Source organism: Agelaius phoeniceus, chromosome 1 (genome assembly GCF_051311805.1).
Source record: "Agelaius phoeniceus isolate bAgePho1 chromosome 1, bAgePho1.hap1, whole genome shotgun sequence".
Lineage (NCBI taxonomy): Eukaryota > Metazoa > Chordata > Aves > Passeriformes > Icteridae > Agelaius > Agelaius phoeniceus.
The window spans coordinates 92,998,228-93,022,530 of NC_135265.1; the positions used below are offsets into that span (position 1 = coordinate 92,998,228).

Consider the following 24,303-nt stretch of genomic DNA (forward strand, 5'->3'; position numbering starts at 1 on the left):
CAAGCACAGCATCTTTTGCTAACTTGAGGTTCTTTAGGTCTACTGTGTTTCCCTCATCTGGAAAATCAGTTATTGTGTCAATATACAGCTAGCAGGTTACTTTGTCAAAATTATTTAAATCTATGTTCCCCTTTTACTCCAACTAACTACAGCTGTTATTTGTTCTTTCCTTCTGAGATTTCTAAAATTATGCATAATATATAGATCAGACTAATTGCCTTCTCTTAAATGCAGGTTATGGTGGAAACACTAGTCATTCTCCATTTGGAGATTGGTGCATTGTCAGGAATTAGGTTCTTCCAGAAACAGGGCCATATTTTCCACTATTACTGGAATAATTTCCTGTGACATCAGATGGGCGAACTGCCTGTCCAAAGTTGATGAGGGATATGATACTGTGCAATAAATACTGCTGCAGGTTAAGATTATGCACAGCCTTTGCTTAGATTAAGCCTTCTTGCCACCTTTGAAGACTTGTTAAATAGGTTTAATCTGCAAGTTCTTTCTTTTAACAGTGTGCCAGTCTTTAAGATTACATCTACCTAACAGGTTTCCTCCTTCAGCTGGAAGCTAAAATGGTGTGGACATGCCAAAAGAACTGCGGTTTCTTTTGAAACTTTACATTAAAATGTATTTTTTTTTTGTATTTGTGGTGGATTGACACTGTCTGGATACAAGGTACCCACCAAACTCACTCTACCTCTCCTCAGCAGGACAAGGCAGAGAAAATACAACAAAAGGCTCATGGGTTGAGATAAGGAAAGGGAGAGATCACTCATCACTTACTCTCACGGACAAAACAGACTCAACTCAGGGAAATTAGTTTTATTTATTACCAATCAAATAAGAACAGGGTAATGAGAAATAAGTCCAAATCTCAAAATTATCTTCCCCCCAACCCTTCCTTTCTTCCAAGGCTCAACTTCCCTGCGTTTTCTCTACCTCCTCCCCGTGCAGCAACACAAGGGGATGGGGAATGGAGGCTGTGGTCAGTTCATCACACTCTGTCTCTGCCACTCCTTCCCCCTCAGGGCGAGGGCTCCCCGCACTCTCCCACGAACTTCTCCAACATGAGTCCTTCCCACGGGCTGCAGTTCTTCACAAACTGCCCCAACTGTCCCAGTCCTTCAGGAACAGGCTGCCCGAGCATGGGTTCTCCTTGGGTTCACAAGTCCTGCCAGCAATCCTGCTCCAGTGTGAGCTCCTCTCTCCATGGGTCCACAAGTCCTGCCAGGACCCTGCACCAGCACAGGCTTCCCATGGGGTCACAGCCTCCTTCAGGCATCCCCCTGTTCTGGAGTGGGGTCCTCCACGGGCTGCAGGGACACAGCTGCCTCACCATGGGATGCACTGTGGACTGCAGGGGAGTCTGCTCTGGTGCCTGGAGCACCTCTTCCCACCACTCCTCCTTCACTGCCCCTGATGTCTGCAAGGCTGCTGCTCTCACATACTCTCACTCCTCTCTCAGACTGCAGTTGCAGTTGTGCAGGCTCTTTTCCCCCTTCGTAAACACCTTATCCCAAAATGCTGCCATCATTACTGATGGGCTCAGCCCCGGCCAGCAGCAAGTCTGTCCTGGACCTGCTTCAGGGGGAGCTTCCAGAAGTTTCTCACAGAAGCCACTCCTGTAGACCCCCACTACCAAATCCTTGCCATGCAAACCTAATACAATATTGTAATACTTTTGTGTTCTGAATACTTCCTGTCCATAATGTGAATCTATGACTCATAGTTCATGTTTCAAAACAGTGTCACATGCTAGACTTCCCTTCTCTTGCCTTCATGAGCAAAGTTAGAAGGAGGAGAAAGGCTTGAACAGCATAATTCAACTGAAAACTGAAAGCTAAGAGTTCATTCAATTTCCCAAAAGGGTGACTTTGTTTTAAAACCCATTCTAGATCAGTTGATTAATATGTGACAGCAAATAAAAATAACTAAAAAGACCTCAGTATTCAAACTGAAAACCAGGAAATAAATAGCAAACAATATGAGCTAGAATTTATAGAGTGCAAAATGCTAGTTAGGAAAGATAAAGGCCCAAAGGAAAATTCACAAATTGCAGTGCTAAAGACAAAAGATAGTGTGCCATTTACAAGAGTATTATGAAGAAAATAATTCTAAAAAGTGTATGTGGTTCTAATTAGATGGAGATACCTTTATGTTAGAACTGCATAAAAGGTAAGACTGCTCAACAGTTTTATTTTCTGAGAAGAAGGAGACTTGTGCAGTCCCATCAAACAAGAATTAGCCATGCACTCTTCAGTCTTTCTACAAGAACTTTCTACAGAATTAGAACAAAGGGTTACCACAGCAACGCGGTATGAAGCACTGCCCCAGCAACTGAGCACCAATGTCCTAGATAGACACAAAAACAAGAGGTGCTTCTGCCACTACCACTAATGCCAGTAGTGGCATGTGGTTAAAATGAGTCTGAGAATGCATGGGGAGAGGAATAAAGACAGAGTCAGAAGGTTCATGGTCCTAAAAATATGTCTGAAAACAGCGCTTGAATTTGTTGAGTTGCAAAGATCCATAAACCTTGAAAACATCTGTTTTAAAAGCTGGAGAAGAGCATGTATTCACAGTTCTACCTGGACTGTGTTTTCTTCTGGTCACCTGTGAGCTCTTCTCTCCACCTCTAGGACAGAGCAGCCTATCACCACCACTGAAGGAGGCTGGGGGCTCCTTCCCCTGCTAGCCCACCAATCTCATGTGGATGAAAAACAGGAAGAACTTGGGTGGACAGCACTCAGCTGCTCAGAACAGTTGTGCTCTTTGCTTTCTCCCTATAATTCTTGAGAGCCCTCACATTGTCTCTACGTGCTTGAGGTAGGAAGAAAATGGACCCAAAGAAGCAATCTTCAACCACCACTCCAGCAGAAGGAAAGGAGGCTTATAAGCTTGAGGAGCTTCAGGAGGAGGAGAGCTGGGACTGAAAGGATCAGAATTGCTAGAAAAGGGTAGATGTGGACCATAATAATTTGTTTCTCTTAGATGCTTGTAATCACTATAGACATAAAGTCACAATGAATCTCTGGGGAGCACTGAAGGAATGAAAGACAGCTGCTATATGATAATATTCAGAGAAGGGAAACATAATGATCCAGCTATCCACTGGATGGCAAGACTGACATCCATCCCAAGCAAAATACCAGAAAAGTTGATAAGAAAGATGAATTACATCACTTAGCAGAATTCTATGGAATATCATGCTCTTTGGAGTGAAACTAACTCACTGAGAAGTTTTCACCTCTAGCTGACAGAGGAGTTCACTTGTATTAGTAACTTAAGTTAGCAGCACAACATTCTGCTTTTAAAAAGCCCCAACGAAGCATTACAGTGCACAGTTTCCACACATAAATAATCTGCCAAGTGACGGAATAAAAAGAAAAGTAGTCACAGAGAAATCACGACTAAATAGAAGAAGTTTTGCAAAGATCTTACAGACATTGAGGTTCAATACAAACTCATTGGCAATAATATTTACAAAGTTTAAAAAATTTAGAAGTTTGATAAATAATGCTGAAGACACAGTGAAACAGCAACCTGGAGTGTCCAGTAGGCTGTTTTTCTCTATTCACAATGTATTTTAATACAGTCAAATGCAAACACTTGCATCTCAGAATAGGGAATGCACGTCATTGATACTGAATAGGGACTGCATCCTGAAATGTGAGTGATTCTTAAAGGAATTAGGGATCAAAGGGAAAAATGAATACAATCCATAGTTTGAGCTGCCAGGGAGGAGCTGCTACAAAGGGAGCTGATGCAGATGCTAACCTAAGTGAAGTGGGTTTACATCTGCTTAAAGGTATGTTAAGGCTGATGCTGGAACAGTGTGTACAGTTTGCATGTAAGTGTTTTTCAAGTAATGTTAGAAACTGGTAAGAGTGAGGAAAGAAGCTAAAATAAATACTTGCAGGCTGAAGAAATTTATTTGCATAGAAAAATTATTTAAGTGATTTGAGCAAAGTGAAGTACTTCCAGGGGAAGATAGGAGTACTGAATTATTTTAATCTGAAACACAGCAAGTACTTAGAAAGTGAAGCTGAAGCCAGATACATCCAAATAAGAAATAAAACATTAATCTGTAACATCATGAGCATTTAAACACTGGAACAAGGTACAAAGAATTTAATGGATCCTGTTGTCTTGAAACCAGTGTTAGATGCCTTTTTTGTAATATGCACTTTATCCTAAGAGAAGCTATACTTAAATTAAATAGAAACAGTTGAGTTGAACGCAGGCATACTCAGAAAAAAAATAAAAATCTTTGGTAGCTATAGGAGGTCAGATTACATTATCCAATGATCTCTCCTTTCACTAAATTTTATGAATCATTTCCTGCCCAAATGTAATCACATACCATGCATTCAATGCCTGAACTACAAGAAAGGGCTGTGCAGACCACAGCTTCAAAGAGGCACGGCCATAGAAGAGGCAGCCTGCTAGTGGGAAGGTTGTGTGCGTGCTTATCCCTGCCATGCCACGGCACCGTGCTGCAGTTCCACCAGCAAAGCAAGAAGGAGATGGGGCTGGAGAGTGGCTTGGCTTTTCTCAGGATTATGTGTTTCCACCTTGGCAGGGTCAGCTCTGGAAAAAGGCTTCCAGTCACGATGGCTCATCAACAGGACAGAAATCTACCCGCCTGCTCTCACTAAATTAATTGTGATTAGCACATTTGTGCCAATTTTTCTGTTTCTATGGGTGGCCATGTCTTAGGAGAAAGTATGGTAACAGTTTTGGATATATCCTTGTATTTACAAGCACATTTCTAGCTGAAGTTGCCCCATTTGAAAAATAACTGGAGCAAAGAATGAATAAGGGTTGTGAAACTGAGCCCCACAGTCAGAGTGCAGGAGCGCAAACTGTTTGGGTTATCATGAAGAACAGCAACAGAGAACTTCCGTACAATGAGTAACTACATTACGTAGGAAACAAACATTTCGTGACAAGAAACAAACATTTCTAGCAAGATTCAATTTACTCAACTTGAGGCTAATTAAATCCAAATAACAGTTAAATGACTATCAAAATAATTTACTAAAGCCTGTAGAGGATTCTCCAACACTGAGCATTTTTTCAGCAAAATCTTTTTTCTTAACAAAACTAATGGACCTGTGTGGTAAGAATTTGTTGAAGGATGTCCGATGGTCCAGTTTTACATGAGATTAAAGCAAGATCACAGTGGCTCTTTCTGGCCCTAAAATTTCCTTTTCTACCTCAATTATTTCCCTAGAGAAAGCAGTGGGTTAAATCTCAAACATGAGGAGTTTTCAGAAGATCTAAAAATGATAAGATCTAAAAATGAGAAGATCTAATTTAATGCTTGATTTAGAGAGAGTGTTCTACCAGTATCAAGGATCATATGTTGTCTGACAAACACACATAAAATCTCTCTTTAATTTCCTTTGAAGAAAATGTGTACAGATTTGGCGACGTTTGGAGCTTCTAGGAAAAAATCCAGCTTGCGTGTGCTTGGGAGACTTGTTGTAGTCTGACAGTTATCTAGAGCTTCTGCCTGAGCTGAGCACACGTCATCCCCTCCATTCCTCCCACAGGCATCTGCACTGTGCACATGCATCCCTGTGTGCTTCACAGGGCTCCCCTCCAAGCAGCAAAGGCAGCACCACACCTTCCCTCTTGCTGTCCCTCCCCATCCTGGTGCCACAAAGGACTCCAAACATAAGGCACGGGAACAAGGAGTCAGCCATGGGAAGGACTGAAGCAGACTGGGACAAGGCAGGGAGGAGTAGCAGAAGGCTTGTAGTCCTGACTCTCAGCACCCCTAAGACCTGCAGAGAGATGCTGAGCTCCAAAACACTCTGGAAAAGGACCATTAAGGAGTACTGCTTTTGTATTATCATTAGGAATTCAAAGTAATCATTGAAAATTTGGGGGGTTTACCAGAAATAAGGTGGCCAGCACCTCCCTACTGCAGTCTCCCTTCCAGGTCTCTTGTGGGCTCCTTTGCCTTCACTGCCTGCCTTAGGGGAAGCAGTCTGAGCACCAGGAGCTAGACTCCTGCCCCCCTTGGAGAGCTGAGGGTGGGAATCAGGGAATCAGGGCTCTGCAGGGGCTGTAGGAATGAGGGCTGCAGGATGCAAGGCACACAGCTATAGCCTGGGACATCAGAGGGACCAGCCCTCACTTTCTGGGAGCTTTGGTCTGTTCTAAAAGCGTTGAGCACTTGGTAGTGCAGCTGGAGGCAGCCAGCACTGAGCTCTGAGTGAGCGCGAACCAAAGGCTGCATCTCATGGAAAATCAACTCCTGAGTGCCTGGCATCGAGCAAATGAGAAAAAGTGTTTCAGGTTTATCACTTCTAAAGAGTCCAGATGCCTCAGCAGTATAATAAAGATTAACTCAGTGGTGGATTTGATGTACTTAAATACTAAATTAACAATTACCACTGAAGAGTCTGTAACAAAATCAATAGCACTTTTTTTGCACAGGATTTGAACAGTGCACAGTACAGAGCTGGGACTGTGAGGTGAATGAGGATAATAGAAACAAAATACACAACTTCTGCTTTAGCATGAGATTAAGTTTAGCTCCTGTCCACACAAGTGAGGAATTTAACAGCTGAACTTGATGCTCTTAGACATATTTTCCAATCTAAGTGTTTTATGAATTTATGTTTACTCCAAGGTTTCCTAATTTGCAAGTGCTTGACTTTAAAACAGAGCAGCCCTTTACTACGGGATGGATATATAGCTACACTCTTCTTCTTTAGCATAACAATCATTTCAATCATTATTCTTCCATCACAAACAAGTTCATCAGAGGACCGAATTGTCTCATCAGCCTTTCTTTCTTTTTATGTTTATATAAGAAAGCCTGAAATTAAGTTCAAGGACGCTTCTTTTGAGCTTTGAGGATGTAAATAAATAACTTCTTAAAAAAGCTTAGATGCAGTTTTGATTGGTTTTTTAAAGTGATGTTTGAAAAATACAGCTGTTTTTAGAACTTCTAACATGCACTCTGTCACTTGGGGAAGGATACACATGGTAGCACATATAAGAATACACCAAAAAATTTAATATTGGAAATATGTCTGGTACAATACTTTGTAGTTAGTAGAGTGGTATCCCTTTCTATGAGGCTTGACTTTGGTCCACCATTGTCTATATCACAGACCTTCTGAAGAAAATCTAAGGTTGCCACAGCAGCTGGACTTTTCATAGGAAGGCATGAGCAGCAATGAAAAGTTTTTCTACAGCTGGGGCATTTAGGATATTGTCTGAACCATATGGATTATTTGATGCCTAACAAGACAGTCAATCTTGAATTGCAATCTTTCCCTCAGTAGGGATATTAGTGTAGCATGTTTCACTTTTAAACTCTCAGGAACACAATATCTTTGAGATCTCTGTCCCTCTGTTCTGTTTGCTGGAACCTGACTAACAGGTCAGGTTCCAGCAAACTAACTAGAAAAGCAGACGTCGTGAAAGCGTGAGCATCATTTCCATAGCAAATCTGACTAAAACCAGTAAGATAGGTCAATGAAATATTTCTATCATGAATGGTAGCAAGGCCTCAGCTCAGCTGTCTTCCACCTATAGCTAGCTTCAGGTTTTGGGAGCAGCTTTATGCTGGCAACACAGAGCTCAGTACAAAGAGCAACTCAAGAATGTTTGTTAACTGTATATGTAATTTCTCAGACAGATTCTGCCCAGATTTAGCTCTGTGCTGTCATGATAAGGCTTCTAGAGCTAATTAGTTATTCAAGTTTATGCAGTTCATTAGCTTGTCTTCAATTTTAAGCAAAGGATTAATATCTTTAGATAAAAGAGGATAACAATATCCTTTTGAATTACTTGTGTCACATTTTTTCACAAGACACATGTGGCTGTGCACTGACTGCCTATTGGATTGTTTTATCCTCAAGCCTCTCTCTCTGTTCCTCCATAAGGTGGTATATGCTCCAGAACCCACACACAGCTGCGATGGGGTAAATTAGACATGTTACTTGGAGTTACAGAACTAGCCACAGATTGCAAATGTAATTAAGGACTGGTCCTGCAAACCCTCTTGTAAGTTCACTGGCATTCCTGGTGTTGTTCTCCCAACCACCTCTGTTTTAATACACTGCTTGTCATTTCATCACACTTCAACTGTCTGAGCTTTCGGTTCTTTTTGAAGTACTAGAACAAGGATCTTTGATAAGACTACTTATCATCCTGCATCCATCCACAAGGCTAGACTAGAAGTGTGGTTGTATTGAGTTTGTGTGGCCAGGTTTTGGTAGCAGAGGGGCTACAGGAGTGGCTCCCATGAGAGGATGCTGGAAGCTTCCCCCAGGTCCAACAGAGCCAATGCCAGGCTGCTCCAAGGTGGACCCAGCACAGGCCAAGGCAAAGCCAATCAGAAATGGCAATAGTGTCTCCGTGATAACAAATTTAAGAAGGGAAAAAAAGGTATTGTGCAGAATAAATTGTGCTCAGAGAAAAGGGGAGTAAGAGTATGCAAGAGGAGCAAGTCTGCAGATACCAAAGTTAGTGAAGAAGGGGAAGGAGGTGTTCCAGGGGCCAGAGCTGAGATTCTCCTGTAGCCTGTGGTACAGCCCCTGTACCAGGCAGTTGTGCTCATGGAGATCCACAGGGATGCAGAGATCCACCTGCAGCCCATGGAGAAGACACACACCGGAGCAAGTGGATGCCTGACAGGAGGCTGTGACCCTGTGTTGGGGCTGGATCTGCCAACCCATGGAGAGAGTGTGTCCAGTGAGTGTCCCCCATGGTTTGTGGGGGATCCGTGATGGAACAACCTGTCCCTGAATAACTGCACTCTGTGGGAAGAGACCCACACTGGAGCAGTTTGTGAAGAACTGTAGCCTGTGGGAAAGATTCAGGCTGGAGAAGTTCATTAAGAACTGTCTCCTGTGGGAAGAACCCCACCTTGGAGCAAAGGAAGATTTCTCTCTCTCAGCAGCAGAGAAACATGTGGTGAACTGACCATAACCCCACTCCCTGTCTCCCTGCACCACTGGGAGGCAGGAGGTACAGCTGGAAAGAAGGGAGGGGTGAGAGGAAGGTATTTTTAAGATTTGTTTTACTTCTCAATAGCCTGGTCGGATTTTGATTTGTAAAAACTTAAATTAATTTCCCCAAGCTGAGTCTGTTTTGCCCATGATGATAATCAATGAGTGATCTCTTGCTGCCCTTATCTCAGCTCACGAGCCTTTGTTATGCTTTCTCTCCCCTGGCCAGTTGACGAAGGGAGTGATAGAGTGGTTTTGGTGAGCCTGGCATCCACCAGGGTCAACCCACCACAGTGGTGCAATTTTTGAGTAAATGCAAACAGCGTGATGGGAAACCCTGAGTTACACAAACGGAGGCTATGGATAGGTTAGAGGATTGAACAGATGAGATTGGCCAGAATCACCAGCAACCATTTCCAAGAGTTTCTGCTGTAAAGCCAAAATGGAACTTAAATGGGAGTTTCATCAGGAAAGAATTGCTTATCAAATTCAGGAAGAGTCTCCACAGTAGCCAGTAAGATGGTGATGCTCTTCTGCGAGTGGGCCAAGATCCAGTTCCAAGTCTTTAGAAAACGTCTATCTTACACAATAACTGTACTCTCATTGTCCTGATTTCTCTATTTTTTCCACAAAGGCTTCTTAAAAGATTTTAGTTGCATTCCAATGCAGTATAGGAGTAAAATATGTGGCAGCTCATCTATTTTGAATATCTATTTTTCCATATATATATATATATATATATATATATATCATATATAATTCATTGGTATCATATATTTGCACTTTTTCTGCATCACTAGAGACAATGTGGAAAGAGACAAAAGTGGCCGCCCTTGGGTCAGAGAAACAGCCTGTCCTCAGAGGAGCCTGTGTGACACCAGGATAACACAGCATAGCATTCTTCCAAAGAAAAGAAGCAAAAGAGACCTGGATCTAAGGCCAACAAAATGGAAACTGCTCTAAAAGTTATGATATGTATGTAAGACTAGGAAAGCAGGCAGGAAAACCAGTAATATACCTAGATGTAAAATCAGCTTTTTGGGGAGGTGCATTCCTATTCTTCTCCAGGCTTTGGTCTTCTGTGTTGTTCCTACTCAGTTATTCAGTGGAAGAAAAAGAGTAACTGAGGATGAACTTACAAGAGCCCCACAACAGAGGTTCAGCAGAGCTTGGATATCTGAAGATCCAGAAGTAAAACAAAACAAAACATCAACAACAACAACAACAAAAAAAACCCCAACCTTTCAGGGAAGGAAAAAAGGTGTTTTTCTCAAAGCTTGAGATGGAAAATGGGAATGCAGAGAAAAATTACAACTAAACGTGAAGTATTGTCTCCTGGAACTCTGAAAGTTATGTTAACTTGATAATTAAATTGGCATTGTTATTATTATTACTGTTGCAGTTCAGTGTTTTAAAATGCTTGTGCCACCATTGTAAAAACCACTTAGTTTGGAAGAAGCAGGTCACAGATTGGAAAAACACACCAAGAGCCAGGCTGCCGTGTGAGTGGTCAAGCTTTTGCTCAAGTCTTGCAAGTCTTCCGTTTAATGAAGTACATGAAAATCAGAATGAAAACTCAAAAGTTCCTGTTTTTTTCAAATACTGAATCTGAAAACAAAAGTAAAAATAAAAGCTGATGTAGCTAATATTTTTAATGTAAATACAGCTGAACAAGTAATACTGGTTGAAAGGCTGTCTAATTCTGTCTGCTGTGCTGACAAGGCACTACTCCATCACCTTGCTTTGGACAAGTACTAAAATACAGTGCAGGTCCTTAATTACCAATGTATAAGGCCCATGCAAACATCACAAAGCCCAACAAGGCCAAGTGCAAGGTCCTGCACACAGGTGAGGCAGCCCCAGGCACAGGCTGGGTAGAGAATGGATTGAGGGCAGCCCTGGAGAGAAACACTTGGCTCCAGGGAGACCTTACAAAAGCTTTCCAGTACCTAAAGAGGGCCTGCAAGAAACCTGGAGAAGGAATTTTCACAAGGGCATGCAGTGATAGGACAAGAGTCAATGACTTCAAAGTGAAGGCAAATTTAGATGAATTGTTAAGGATAAATTCTTTACAGTGAGGGTGCTGAGACACTGGCACAGGTTGCCTGGAGAAGTTGCAGGTGCCTCATTCCTGGAAGTGTTCAGGTTCAGGTTAAATGGGGCCCTGAGCAACTAGCTGAAGGTGTCCCTGCCTATGGCAGTGGGGTAAGAATTAGAATCTTTAAGGTTCTAATTCTTCCAACCCAAACCACTCTGTGATTTATGATTCTGTGTTTTCCTCTTCAGAAACACAAATTTCTCCTTTGTAAGCTAAATATTCCCATTATGGTTTTGAGATCTGCGGATATACCTACCTTTTTCATTTGTTATTTGACAACTTCTGGAATTTTTTATTGTAAATACTTCTACTGTTTTAGAGACATGTGTCCAGAGACAAAAATATGTTTAAATACACTTTCAAGTTACCTACAGTACTACTTTCTTCTAATACTACTTATATCTGTTACTGCCCTAAAGTAGCCAATATATAAAAATTAATTCTCATTAATAATCCTAGCAGTGTTATTTTCTATACGCTCATTTAAATTTTGATCATGCATTTTTATATTTTAAAACATTAATTTTCATAAACAGATCATGACTGCAAGTATTTCACTTTATATTTTTAGGGCAATAGATGGGGGGAAATTTGACCTCTTGCCTTCAAAACTCCCAGAATTTTATTTGTCTCTAAGATAAAAAAGCAAACATTTTATTACATCACATCCTATCACAATATCACCTGTTGTAAAGCATTTGTTACTATCCAAAACCACCTGACACTTATAGAGAAGTTAGTATAAGATTTACTGATTCACATCCACTCCTGAAAAGTAATAAACAGGCATTTTTCATGGAGTGAAAATCGCAGGGAATCTCCCCAATTACAGGGTAGGAGAGAGCTCTTTCATCTGCTTTTATAGCCTGCCTTCCCTCCCCAGCCCCTTACCACCCATCTACCCCAAGACAGAAAGATTTTGTTAATCATTGCAAATGGGACTGAAAAGACCCTCAAGAGACTGTACAGAACATCATTCCCTGCTTCATACAGAAGCAGCTGTACCAAAACCATTCAGAGGTTGCATATCTGAGAAATGGCTTGTGAGCATGAAAGACTTGTCTGTTTTTTCTAGCTAAATCAATTGATTTAATAAAAAAGTGCCACATCTTTCTAGTCTTTTACAGGCTTAGGCCATCATAGCTGTAACAACACAGCTGTTAAACCACTCCCCAGCGATGCTTATACTGAAGAAGTACAGTTTCTATGAGTACCCCAGAGATTTTATTCTAGCACTTAACTACCACAATTTTTTTTCCTAAGCATCTTAAACTAAATTTTCCTTACAACACAACATAAATTAAGATTCTATCATAATTTCCTGCCCTAATTGACACGAACCTAAATTACAGTTTAAATTCAACTAAGTTCACAGCTAATACTACATTTCTGATGATTTTTTACTTCTTTCCCTTTGCTTTTCTTGTCTCTAGACTAAACAATTATTCTAATCTTTTTTTGTAAGCGATGTTTTTACACATCTGATAATCCCTTTTGCTCTCCTCTGGACTCTTAATTCTATCTGCAATTTTTTTCTCGAGAACCCTGTTCCCAAATGAGTACAATACTCCAGCTGAGGACCCACCTGAGCTGAGCCAGACAAAAAGATTCATTTACCTCAGAGAAAACATTTCTATCATTACATACCATTTTTTAAAAAGTGCAATGCTACTGACTCAACTTTAGTTTGTGAACCACATTTCCACATCCTTTTCTCCTTAACCATTCCCCATGTTATATTTGAGTGCATGATTTATTACTGACTAAAGATAAAACCTTTGCACTAAACCTTATAGACTCATATCCTGGTTGGTTTTCTGGAGGTTGTGACTGTCAAAAATCACTCTAAACTTAACTTTTATCTTCCAGAGTGCCTGAAACCTGTTTGGTGACCTCTGCAGGCTGAATGCCCACATGCTCTGGCCCCTCATTTGAGACATTCATGAAATAGGGAACAGTCTGACAGATCCTGTGGGGTACCAACCTGAATGGTAGTCCTTTCAGTATACCCCTCCAAAATCTCTAATGCCTACACTCCTTGCCCACAGAGCAACATCATCAAATTTTTCTTCTCTATAAATGGCCTGAAACAAGAAGAAAGCACAATGTTTGCAGAATGATTCCTCATTTTAGGACAAGGAGAGGGAGACTCAGTCTGACAAGTGCACAAGGAGTTCTCAGATATCAGAAAAACACATTTTGGAGAAGCAAATCCCTGTGAGAGACAATGAGGCCAAGAAGAGCTGCTTTCCTGACAATGCTGCCCTGAGCGTAAGGTGAGAACATATTATTTGAAGTTTCAGTGAAGAAAAAAGTTCAAGAGATTACTTAGCATCATGACTCCCAGGGATCTGTACCCTACCAAATGTAGCAAAGAGCAGAGAGAAAAGAGAGACAATGACCCCAAAACTGCCACACCTTCAACTTCACTCTGTTTCAGCTGAAATGTTACAAAAGACAGAGGAACCCTCTTAATGGTGGTTTTCTGCGGTCCTAACAACAAAACTTGATTTTATGTGAGCATATGTTTTCAGCAAGGTAAACATACTGAAATGACTGCCATTGTGCATCAATACTACTGCAGTTAAAGAGTAAGGAATAAATATCTAGCATACTAGTGAATGCACAGATATTGCTGCTGAGTACAGAGCAATAGCTCTGGTGCACCAGGCAGCCCTGCAGTCACAGAACAAACACGGTTGCAAACACTATGTTTTGCAGCCCTACCTTCATATGGATCACATCATGCAAATTATTTGTGTTTCCTGCAGATGCAGCCTTAATTCAAAAGCATGGACAGTATGGTCCAGCCCTCATGCCACAAGTACTTGGGTACAGACTAAATTCTTTGTTCACAAATGCTCATACTGAAGACCTTCCACTGACATAGACAGCTAAGCACTGCCACCTTGCACAATTTTGCATAGCCATCCTGCACTTGTCCTGTCTCTGCACACCAGATAGAACCTCTCAGAGGGAAAGGATAGGATTCAGAATAAGGTTTCAAGGTAAAAGAGATATACAGGGTCCCTTGTGATTGTAGCTGCACACCTGTGAACCTGGGGGTTGCACTTGAGTGAACAGCTTCTACCTGGCCTGTGCTGAAATGGTTGTATCACACACTGGCACAGGGAACCCTGGGGATTCCTAACTATTTGGGGTGTATTTAGTTGGCATCATGCTGGCATAATTTTTTCCACGCCACCTGTGCAACCCTGTAAATCCATCAATTTGAGTTTTGTAGCTACCTATGACATATTTGATATGTTGACAGCAGTACCACACAGACAGGACTTGCTACGGAAATCTCAAAGTTCAAGACTCAGAAGGTAAGTTGAATTAAATCCAGCATGACTGTGAACAGCTCTGTGGGAGCTCTGGACAGACAGAGACATACTCCTAAAGCAGTTCTGGCTCAAGATGTTCATCTGGTTCCTGACTCTCAGTCAAATACTTTGCAAATCATCTTGAAATTTTCATTCTTCACGCAGACCCAGAAGAGTCACCTTCCTCTTGAAAAAAAAAAAAAAAGGCCAAATTGGTACACAATAGGCTGCATATTTGCCATTGTGTCCACCTTCTTTGCTTTGACCTCAAAATGTTGGTAGAAACTGTGATCTGCAGTTTCCTAGTGGCAATTTGCATACAGGGCCAACAATGAAACTGTTTCTCTCAAAAGCAGGAGCAGCTCCCACTTCTGCTAGCCAAGTATGGCTGAATTTATTTTTATATATATGTATATATATTAGCATGTACCTCTGACGTATAAATCACCTTTTGCACCAGCTGGTAACTGACAGGAAATTAATTTCTGGGACAAAGACATCAGTTGCCAGTTGCCATAGTTTATTTGAGGTGTTGGGGCATAGGTTGGACTCGATGATCTTTAAGGTCTCTTCCAACCTAGTAATTCTGTGAATTCTGTGGATTCTGTGTTTGCTTCTCACGCCTTATTGCAGCAATTCCCTGTTCCAGAAAGTGCTGGACTGCTGCAGAGTCCTCCTGTCCCGCTTTGCCATGGCCGTGTGGTGACAGTGTCCACCACCAGTGACCTGTCACAAACATGTCACTTAGGCAGTAATTGTGTGGGATACTGGCAAATATCCCTTTGCCTACCTCACAGCCAAACCATGCTCTGCTCTGCATGCACCAGGGAAGCAGGCTGGAGCTTCCTGCTCTCCAGGTAACCCCCTTCAAGAGGGGGCAGGAAGGGTTAAGCAGAATCCCACTTGTGCCACTCAGGCAGACTGGGTTAGCAGCTGATGAGTTGTGGTTATCTGAGCTATAGCTTAGTCCTCATGGGTAAGCCAACTCAAATTGAAAACATCAACACTCTTCAGCAACGAGCTTGTGTGTGTGGACATGACTCAAATTAGAAGCAATGTCTGAGTTAGGACTAAAGTTATTCCATAGTGAAGACAAGTGTTATCCAACATCCCCTTCCTGGGCTTCGAATTTATTGGTTATTCCAACATTACTGTAAAAAAAAGCCCTGGCTGACACTTCCTACCCAAACTTGGCAATTCCTTGAATTTTCCTCCAAAATCTGCTTTGTCCTAGCTGTCTCTGGGCACAAAGAGACACTCCCACATCCTTTACATTCCAGTTGGGGCTAATTGAACTCACATGTCAGCATGAGTCAGCAGTAATTACCAAGAATATTAAGGAAAGATTTGGCACCGGACTTTGATAATTCAATAGCAGAGCCCCCATGTTCAGCGGGGTCTGAGATTGGATCAAACCCCTTAAACACACGACAGCAAAAGCTGTATTGAGTTCTCTAGTCTCGTTTAACTACACGCAGGCAGTTCCTGATACGCAAAGCATCTTTACTATATTTTTTTAATATACCTACAGAAAGGAAAATCTAACGGAAAAAAACATTTCTGAGTAATAAATCCTCCTTGCTGGAATTTGAATCTGTTTATATGCTGAAACTGATGAATCGATATTAGACTGGCTGGCTGGTTTTTGTAAGCGCTCGCATTGCAAGCAGGGCCTAGAAATGCATTTCCTCCTTACAATTCCTGAGCAGAAATCTGAATCAATGGGAGGCTGAGGTAATAATATACCTCCCCCCTCCCACGGCTCACTTGAAATTAAAATCCTGAAACCACAACAACCTGGCTTTTCCACATACGAGTGTTCGTTCCCCACCACTCTTCCTGAAACAGTCCCCCTCCGTACACCTTCACCCTGCAGACTGTGTAGCCTTGTGCTTCCAGACCTGGGGGCTGGAGGTGTTTACACACTAGCCCAACACAACCCCTAAAATCTTAATCTTCTCCTCAACACTGAAGAACACCCGAACACAATTTTATGGTCAACTATGGCAAAAAAAATTAGTTTGTCACAGATATATACGGACACAGAGACGCAGCAGATGTGGCAGTGAAAAGTGAGGACTGTCTCAGCCTGTGCTCTGGCAGGGGATGCAGGAGCAACAGTGTTAAAGTCACCATCAAAACCTTAACTGGAAACTCTTTCTGGATCTTAATATCTACAGTATGAGGTACTTTGTTTTTCACGGAAATAAATTCTTGCTCTTGGTTGCAAATTAACCGAGTGTCTTGCCAGTGAATTTGATCTTGTCAGTCATTAAGTCTCTCACTTAAATGAAATTTCTTAGTCTTAGCCCTGAATCATAACACTCTCTACGTATTCATAAAAGAGAGCTGTTTTATTTTACCTAGTACACAAACATGTATGTGCATCAACATTCTTCTCAACAGACTACTGCTGAACACAACCAGATAATTCGGTTTTATTTAAATTAAGTCCTTGTTGTCTTTTTAAAATCTCCAGCTACCAAACATCAAGCGTATTCTAGGATTTTTCTGGAAGAATTTTTTTCCCTTTTTCTTTTCCTGGTTAAATAGTCCATCTCCTAGAAACTCACTAAATGACGCACAAACATTGTTCCTGTCTGTCTTCAGGAAAAAAAGGTTTTTGAATGATATAACTTGGTTTTATGCTATTTAAATTATTCTTTAAAAAAGACGAAAAACTACAGCTTCACCCAAAGACGTACAAAATTCTTGTTTGCTAAACAAAGTAACACGAAGTCAGAAAAAGCACCAGAGCCTTCCCCCCACTGCTTTTTCGCCCTTTGGTATGTCAAACTGAAACACAACAAGAACCCGTAGCGCAGAAGTTATAAAACGCTCAAAATTATTTCCAAGTCAAGTACTGGCTGACCCTAAGGCAAACCCACCCTGTCCACTTCCAAGCGAGTGCACCTGGGGCTCGGAAGAGGCAATGCGAAACTTTAGTTCACTTGTTTTCCCCTCGAAAGGTCTCTCGAAGCGACAGTGCAAAGGATGTGGCCAAGGTGTCGCGGCGGGCACCGCCGCCGTCCCGGTTTCAGCCCTGGGGACAGAGAAGCGCCGCTTGGGCATCCCCCATCCGAGCGTCGGCCGGCACCGGCACCCCCGGGGCTCTCGCCTGGGAGCCTCGGACCGTCACGGGCGCCCGGCTGGGAAAAGCGCGGCGCGTCCTGCGGGGCTGCGGTCCCAGCGCCGCCGACACGGGCGGAGGGACCGCCGGCACCGCGGGGACAGCGAGGGGCGAGGCGGCCGGAGCCGACAGTCCCCGGTTCCCCCTCACAGCCCAGGCTGAAGCCTGTCCTGCCCGCCGCGAGCTCTCGGGATGCAGCCACTTACCCCACGGTCCCCGCCACGACCCGGGGGTGCAAAGTTTTTCCGGGCGAGCAGCAGCCCCCGGCCGCGGCGCGGGGCGGAGGTGCGGGAGCGAGCGGCGGGAGCGGGCCGGAGGGCGCCGGGGGTGGGGAGGATGCTCGGGCGCCGCGTCCCTCGTGATCCAGGTGGCGGGCGGGCGGCCGAGGGACGGGGCGAGCCGGCGCTGCCCGCTCGCACGCGATCCGCGCCCGCCGCGCCCGCCGCCGACAGAGGGCGCTGCTGCGGCGGCGGCTCCGCGGCCCGGGGAGCGGGAGCGGGGCCGGGATCCGCCGGGATCCGCCGGGAGGGACCGCCGCGTTCGGCGCCGTCCCCGCCGCCGCTGCCGCCGCTCGGCCGCGGGATCCGCAGGGGAGCCCGGAGGAGCCGGACCCGGCTGCCCGCGGGGCGGTGCACCTGCCCGCGCCGCCCGCAGCCCGGCTGTCCCGGAAAGTTTAAAGGGAAAAGCGCCGTGCGGGTCGTTCCCCGCTTCGAGGATGTCTGGAACAGCCTCAATGTCCCCTGCAGCGGTGTCTCTGCCCCCCGGCTGCCGCTCCGCCCGGCCCCGGGGTCGCTGCGCTTGTCGTGCTCCACGGCTCCCGCAGCATCAGCACGGCTCCCTCGGCATCACCGGTGCCTTCAGTGCAGCACCGCATTTACCGGCTTCTCCTGGAAGCCGAGTAGCAGCTGGGATCATTTCTTTAACTAGCAGTGTTTGTTTTATTTCCCCAGAACGTTTTGCCGACGGATTTCTGGTTTGTACTGGAAGAGGCAAGGGATCCCAGTCAAGCGGCCAGGCCTTCTGAAAGTGGTGCTAGATGCTGGAGTTCAGTAAGTACCTAAAGTGGCACTTGTATGGGAGGCTTAAGGAGAGGACAGACGAAATCAGAGCAGGCTGATGCAGAAAATTCAAGGTAAAAAAGTGAAAACCAGTCCTCTCCTTGGTAGGTGCCAGTCTTTAGCGAGGAGATAGATCCAAACTTTGAAGCCACAGCAGACTTCTGAAACTGGTTGCTGTGGGGACAAACTGCCTGCTGCTCCTCAGACCTGGACTGCCGCGGTGTCCCCTCAAATGAGGATGCAGTGGCAGGTACCAGCCATCAGACAGCAGTGCCCTGCACCCACTGTCCTCACCCCAGATACAGTGCCTCAGCTGTCACCTATATCCACAGGCTGTCCCCTAGGAAAGGTCAATTATCAAGGTATAGGTGGCAGCAATATGGCGGGGGGGGGGGGGGGGAGGAGGAATTCTTTCCTATATATGTAATACAGGAAAGCAAAGAATTCTGCTTTTGCTAAACATAGAATACTTTAGGCTGGAAAAGGTCTTTAAAGATCATCTGGTCCAATACCCCTGCAAGCTTCTTCAGCTGGATCAGGTTGCTCATCCAAACAGACCTTGAACATATCCATGGATGGGGCATCTACCACCTCTCTGGATGACATGAGGGTTTCACAACCCTCACTGTAAAACACTCTCTTTCATCCAGTCTGAATGACCTAATAGATGTTTCATCCATATGAAGCTCTACTTTCAGGTTGCTTGTGATACAGACTGAATAAAAATGCAATGCCTGAGCGCTCATTTACTGGGGAAGAAGAGGAGAGGAGCAGGAGCACCAGAGAGTGCTTGAGCCTTCTCCTCTCTCACCCTGGACAGTGGGTGAGGAGCATGGCCCCAGCTCAATGGTTGGTCTCCGTGGTTGAACTCTTATGGCTTCTCAGCTTTCCCAGCTCTTCAGAGCTGTTTCTCTGGAGTGCCCTACCACCTGACCTCATAACCACTATCAAGTCTTTGGCTTGACTGCTCATGTCTTGGTTTTAGCAGGGAAAGTGCATTTTGACAAATGGACTCACATAATAAACTTCTATTTCTCTGTTGCCCATGTTGTTCAAGATGAGGGGAAGCCCAGACCCCAGCCCTCCTGTCCTGTGCATAAAGATGGAAGAGCCCAGCTCACAGGAACACTATTGTTCCAGCAAAATAGAACCAGTCAGTGCTGTTGATTGCTCTGTTACATCTTCCCAGACAGAGCCTTGGCTATAAAAATAGATGCAATAATCCACATGGACAGTTGCAATTGTAAATGGCATTCAGAAAGCAAAAATGGAATTCATAGTTTGACACAGACATATCCCCAATCCATCAGGATGTGACACACTGGCAGCATGTCTGTGCCAAACTATGAATGTCGTTATTTACTTTTCCTCCGAATGCAATTTACAATTGCAACCTTCACTGTAAATTAGTGTATATATTTTATATCAGACTTTTCTGAGTGGCTTTGGTATTTTCTGCACTTATTATTTTCACAGGATTGAATGCAAGTTAGTCTACTCGGGCCACAATAAATCTTCGGGGACTGCAGACTGTGCTTATGTTAGGAGGATTTGCCAGCATAACCATACCAGCAAAATCCTATCTGGCAGAGTCAAGGCCTATGTTTGGAAAGAGAAATCAAAGGCCATCAACACTGAATAGCTCTCCACTAGATGGAACAATGGTGCTTCTGCTGCCAGGCCATTGACAGGGAGTGATTTACCCAGAAGACAATTGGGAGGGTGGGGGGATGGAACCCAGAAAGTGCTGGATAAGGGTGAGACAGTCATGGGATTGCTATTGTTCATTGCTCCTCCTGGTGAATTCAGTGCCACAGAGGAGAGCTGGGGAGCTGGGAGGTGTCTTGATGTGTGAAGACACATCAGAGATCATTGACCAGACATGAACCAGCTCTGAATTAGAAATGGCGTCACCACATGGTATTCAGGTCACCCTAACAAATCTCTTCCTGAGCTTGTTTGACTGAGACTGGGGGCCCAAGCTAGCATATGTCCAGCTTGGAATTTGGGCTCTTTTGCACCTGTCTGCATTGATATGTCCAAAAACGATGGTTCAGATGCTTTATGGGAGCTTATCCCACGTACAGCTGAATGACCAAGCCTACAGAGAGAATATTTGTGCTGTGTTCTCTTCACTCCCTGGATTTTACATTTTGTTAAAAGTAATTACACTTGCCAGGCAAGAATTGTTTTTCATAATCTCATGCTGCTGACTGTTTATACTTACACCAGCTATGTGCAGATCATTTTTATACAAGTTAGGCTTACTGAACAACCGCCAGATACTTCTGTTTTCCTTCTTGAATTTTAATTGCTTACTTGCCCAGCATCTATTTTTAAAATGGAACAGTAAATGGAACAGTAAGTTCCATCACTTACTATAGATGCAGCAGGTCAGTTCTCTCCTTACTCCTCCTTTGCTCCTTCCTGCAGGGAATGTGGAAGAGTTATTAAGGAAACTCCCCAGTCTGATCATTCATGAGACTCACTGGTAGTCTATAACACCAGAGACTTTAGCTGCTTCACCCACTCACTAAAATTTTCCTGAATGCGGTTTCAAAGCAGGCGTCTTTGAAACATCAGTCTTCTTTCTGCCAAACTCCTGCTTGAAAATGCGTATTCATCCAAAAGGCTGATTTGAACACTGAACTTAAACTCATCCACACCTTCATTTTTAAGACCACCTGCCATCAATTTCTAACATCATCCCATTTCATCTCTGGAAAATAATTATTGACTTCAGTCTTCATCTGTCTTCTTATGGTCAGCATTATTTCAAGCACCTACATACTCAGAACATCCATTTCATCTCTAGTGTGACAGCTTTTTGACTCTAGCTAGTTTCTCATCTGTATTCTTTTTCTTATTTTTATTTTTTCATATTCCCCATTATTTTTAGACTATTGGGAAGGAAGGTGATAGTATACAGGAAACTAGCAGAGAGCTGGAAGCCAAGGTAATTTTCTTTTTGATCCTTTAACTAACACACATATTTAAAAAAAGAGACAGACATTCTTAAATTCTCATAAACACAAGCATTTCCTCATGAAGCAGTACTGGTTGCTTCTTGTGCCTTCCATACTGCTTTTATAAACTCTGAAAGTACAAAGTGATTGAACTACACTCACTCTCCAGATTGCCAGAGCTAGCAATTTCAAACAATTTAAAATTAACTTATTTTCTTTGAATAGTGTTTCAGAATGATGTTATTTCAAGGGGAGGAAAAAGGCATATGAGATGTTTGGATAACATTCTTGTTAAACTGCAAGCTGTCCTCACTCTGGATTTAACTCCCAATTTAATCAACTGATCCTAATAAATGCAGGAGAAGTGAAATCACAACTAAAAAAGCCTCCTCATGACCAGATATTTTGTTTAGGTTTTGTTTGGCTTTTTTTTTTTTTGCTCTTTTTTTTTTCTTTTTTTTTTTAAATTTTCCATGTTGTGCTTAGCTGGTATAGCTCTTTAAACTTACATACTTCTGAGGATTGTCTTTATTAACCTCAGCTGAGTGTGTTACATAGCAACAAAAATTTCATTGTCCGAGCTGCTTTTGCTTGTATTTCCTACTCCTTAGAAGGCTGCAGGTTGGTAAGGCTGGTGTTTCCTTGGAGGCTTCTGAATGGTGCAGAGAGAAAAAGAGAACTTTGTTTGCTGTGCAGCTGCTGCCTTAATGCAGGGACCACTCCTTGCTTGTTTGCTAGGTGAGAAGCCTGTCTGGGAGCCTTAGGGGGAAAAAGGCTGGAACTGCTGCTCTCTGCTACCTGGAGCAGCAGTAGAGCTGAGGTCTCAGATAGCATCACTCTGGAAGTGGCGGTGACCTTGGAATTAAAACTTTTGTTTTCACTTCTCCACCAAGGGGAAAGTTGACTTTAGTGGGGATAAGACCTGGTGTCTAGCACAGAAAGCGTAATGGGTGCCTGGAGCATAAAAGCACCTTTACAAGTCACCACAAAAAAGGAGATGAAAAAGAAAAACAAAGTGTCTTAAATGCAGAGAGCTCAAAAGATGAATGCGTGCTTATAACAAGATACCTCTTGCATCCTTCTCTGGCTTTTGTCTGCTCCAGTTCTGTTTCCACCAATTCCCCTGACCTATCTTACATAGGAGTCCGTATGAAGCTGTGAATTGCAGTAAAATGCAAGGAGAAACATTTAATTTAGTCGTGTAGAGACTGGAGAAAAAGAAAAAAAAGTTTAGAAATCTAAAGTCTATTTTCCTAATGGAAATAAGCAGAAAGGAAATTTTAAGAAAATATTTATAACAACAAAATATGAGATACCAAGTATGCTTTGTCATATTATTCATTTATTGTAAAAAATTACACAGTCAGCTAAACAAACTTGATTTCCCTAATTATTAAAAGAGGGTGATAAACCAACAGGCAGAGCAGAGCCCTTAGAAGTCATTATTGCTTATAAAAAAATCAATAAATGACTGCATTGTGTCAGTGTATTTTTAAGTCAGTTCATTCCACGTGGTCCATCTTCCCTTAGACGAGTCAATTGCTAAACACAAGCAATAAGTCATCCCCGTTCTTTTATTTTAATATTGTAAAAAGTATTTGTTTTTATAACCAAATTGATTTAAGACTCAGCCTGGCCACAAAACATTCTAAACAGATGTGTAACTTAAAAGACACTAATATGCTTTCTTTCCACACTGTTACAGAAATTTGGGGTGCATGCAATCTGAAACCTAGACTTTAAAGCTCAAAGGAAAACACATTTAGAAAATATATCTATTATTATAAATAAGTATTTGTAATAATGTATTCCAGTGAATAGAAAACATGCTTGCTACACAGCTCTGCAACTGAATTAGAAGTCATGCTGTCATAAAAGTTGTTATGAAACTTTGGATTTAGATACAGAGGAAGTATCACTGTATTAGTACAGTGGATTTTGTTTATAGCTATAGAGGGCTCAGAGTTGAGAACATTTTTATTGACACATATATGAAGAATATGATGTGTTGCACAGCCCATGAGCTTTCATGACTGTGTGTAGCACTTCCTCTGGTAAGCATCCAAAATGTTTCATCCTGAGAGATGCAATAACAGAGGAGCACCAAATGCTTCTTCCTTTGACCTTGGGCTCTGAGTTATGACAGTATGGTAACCATATTCTCTTCAGAAAATTGCCTGCTGCCTTCCTCTGTCTGGTGCATTGACTGATAAAGTGGGAATTGCACATTCATCAGACTCTTCTGGAGCTTTTCCAGTAGAGGATTAGGACTGCTAAAGAGGCTAAGCTCAAATCAAAGAGGACAAAACCAACCGCATTGAAGGGGGGAATCATCCTGATCTTTTTCTGAGTCCTGAATAAGATACAGGGTATTTCTTCTATGTGGTAAAAGCTCATGGATCTGATATGAAGCTACACCAGTGCACCTCATCCCTGCACACAGCTCACTTGGACAGTGCAGGCACAAGGAGGAGATGTGGCTGGCAAGAACAGATCCCACAGGGCTCCACTACTGATTCTCTGTGTCTCCTAGCCTGCTCCCTCTCTAGAGCCCTCAACAAGAGACTACCTGAGAAGGGCAAATGAAGCTGTTTCCTAAAGGAGACTCTGTCATATGAAGCAGAGTTATATGGGAACAAGCGCCAGGCTGTGATGAGGATGAGCAAAAAAGTGATGCTGGTCAGGGATGTCCTTAGCTCAGTTCTCAGTTCTTCTGTGGAGAGCTTCCTGAGATACTTGGAGCA

The 24,303-nt window shown here is 43.1% G+C and overlaps 1 protein-coding gene across 1 annotated transcript in view; it reads right to left on the reverse strand.

The window, feature by feature from the left end:
- The window catches only part of AHRR (aryl hydrocarbon receptor repressor), an 83,300-nt gene extending 65,331 nt beyond the window's left edge, over positions 1-17,969 (reverse strand). The window contains exon 1 of the mRNA XM_054645865.2: positions 17,742-17,969. The gene's annotated coding sequence lies outside the window, so the exon portion shown is untranslated. The remainder of the gene's footprint in view (positions 1-17,741) is intronic.
- Positions 17,970-24,303: the final 6,334 nt, after the last annotated feature.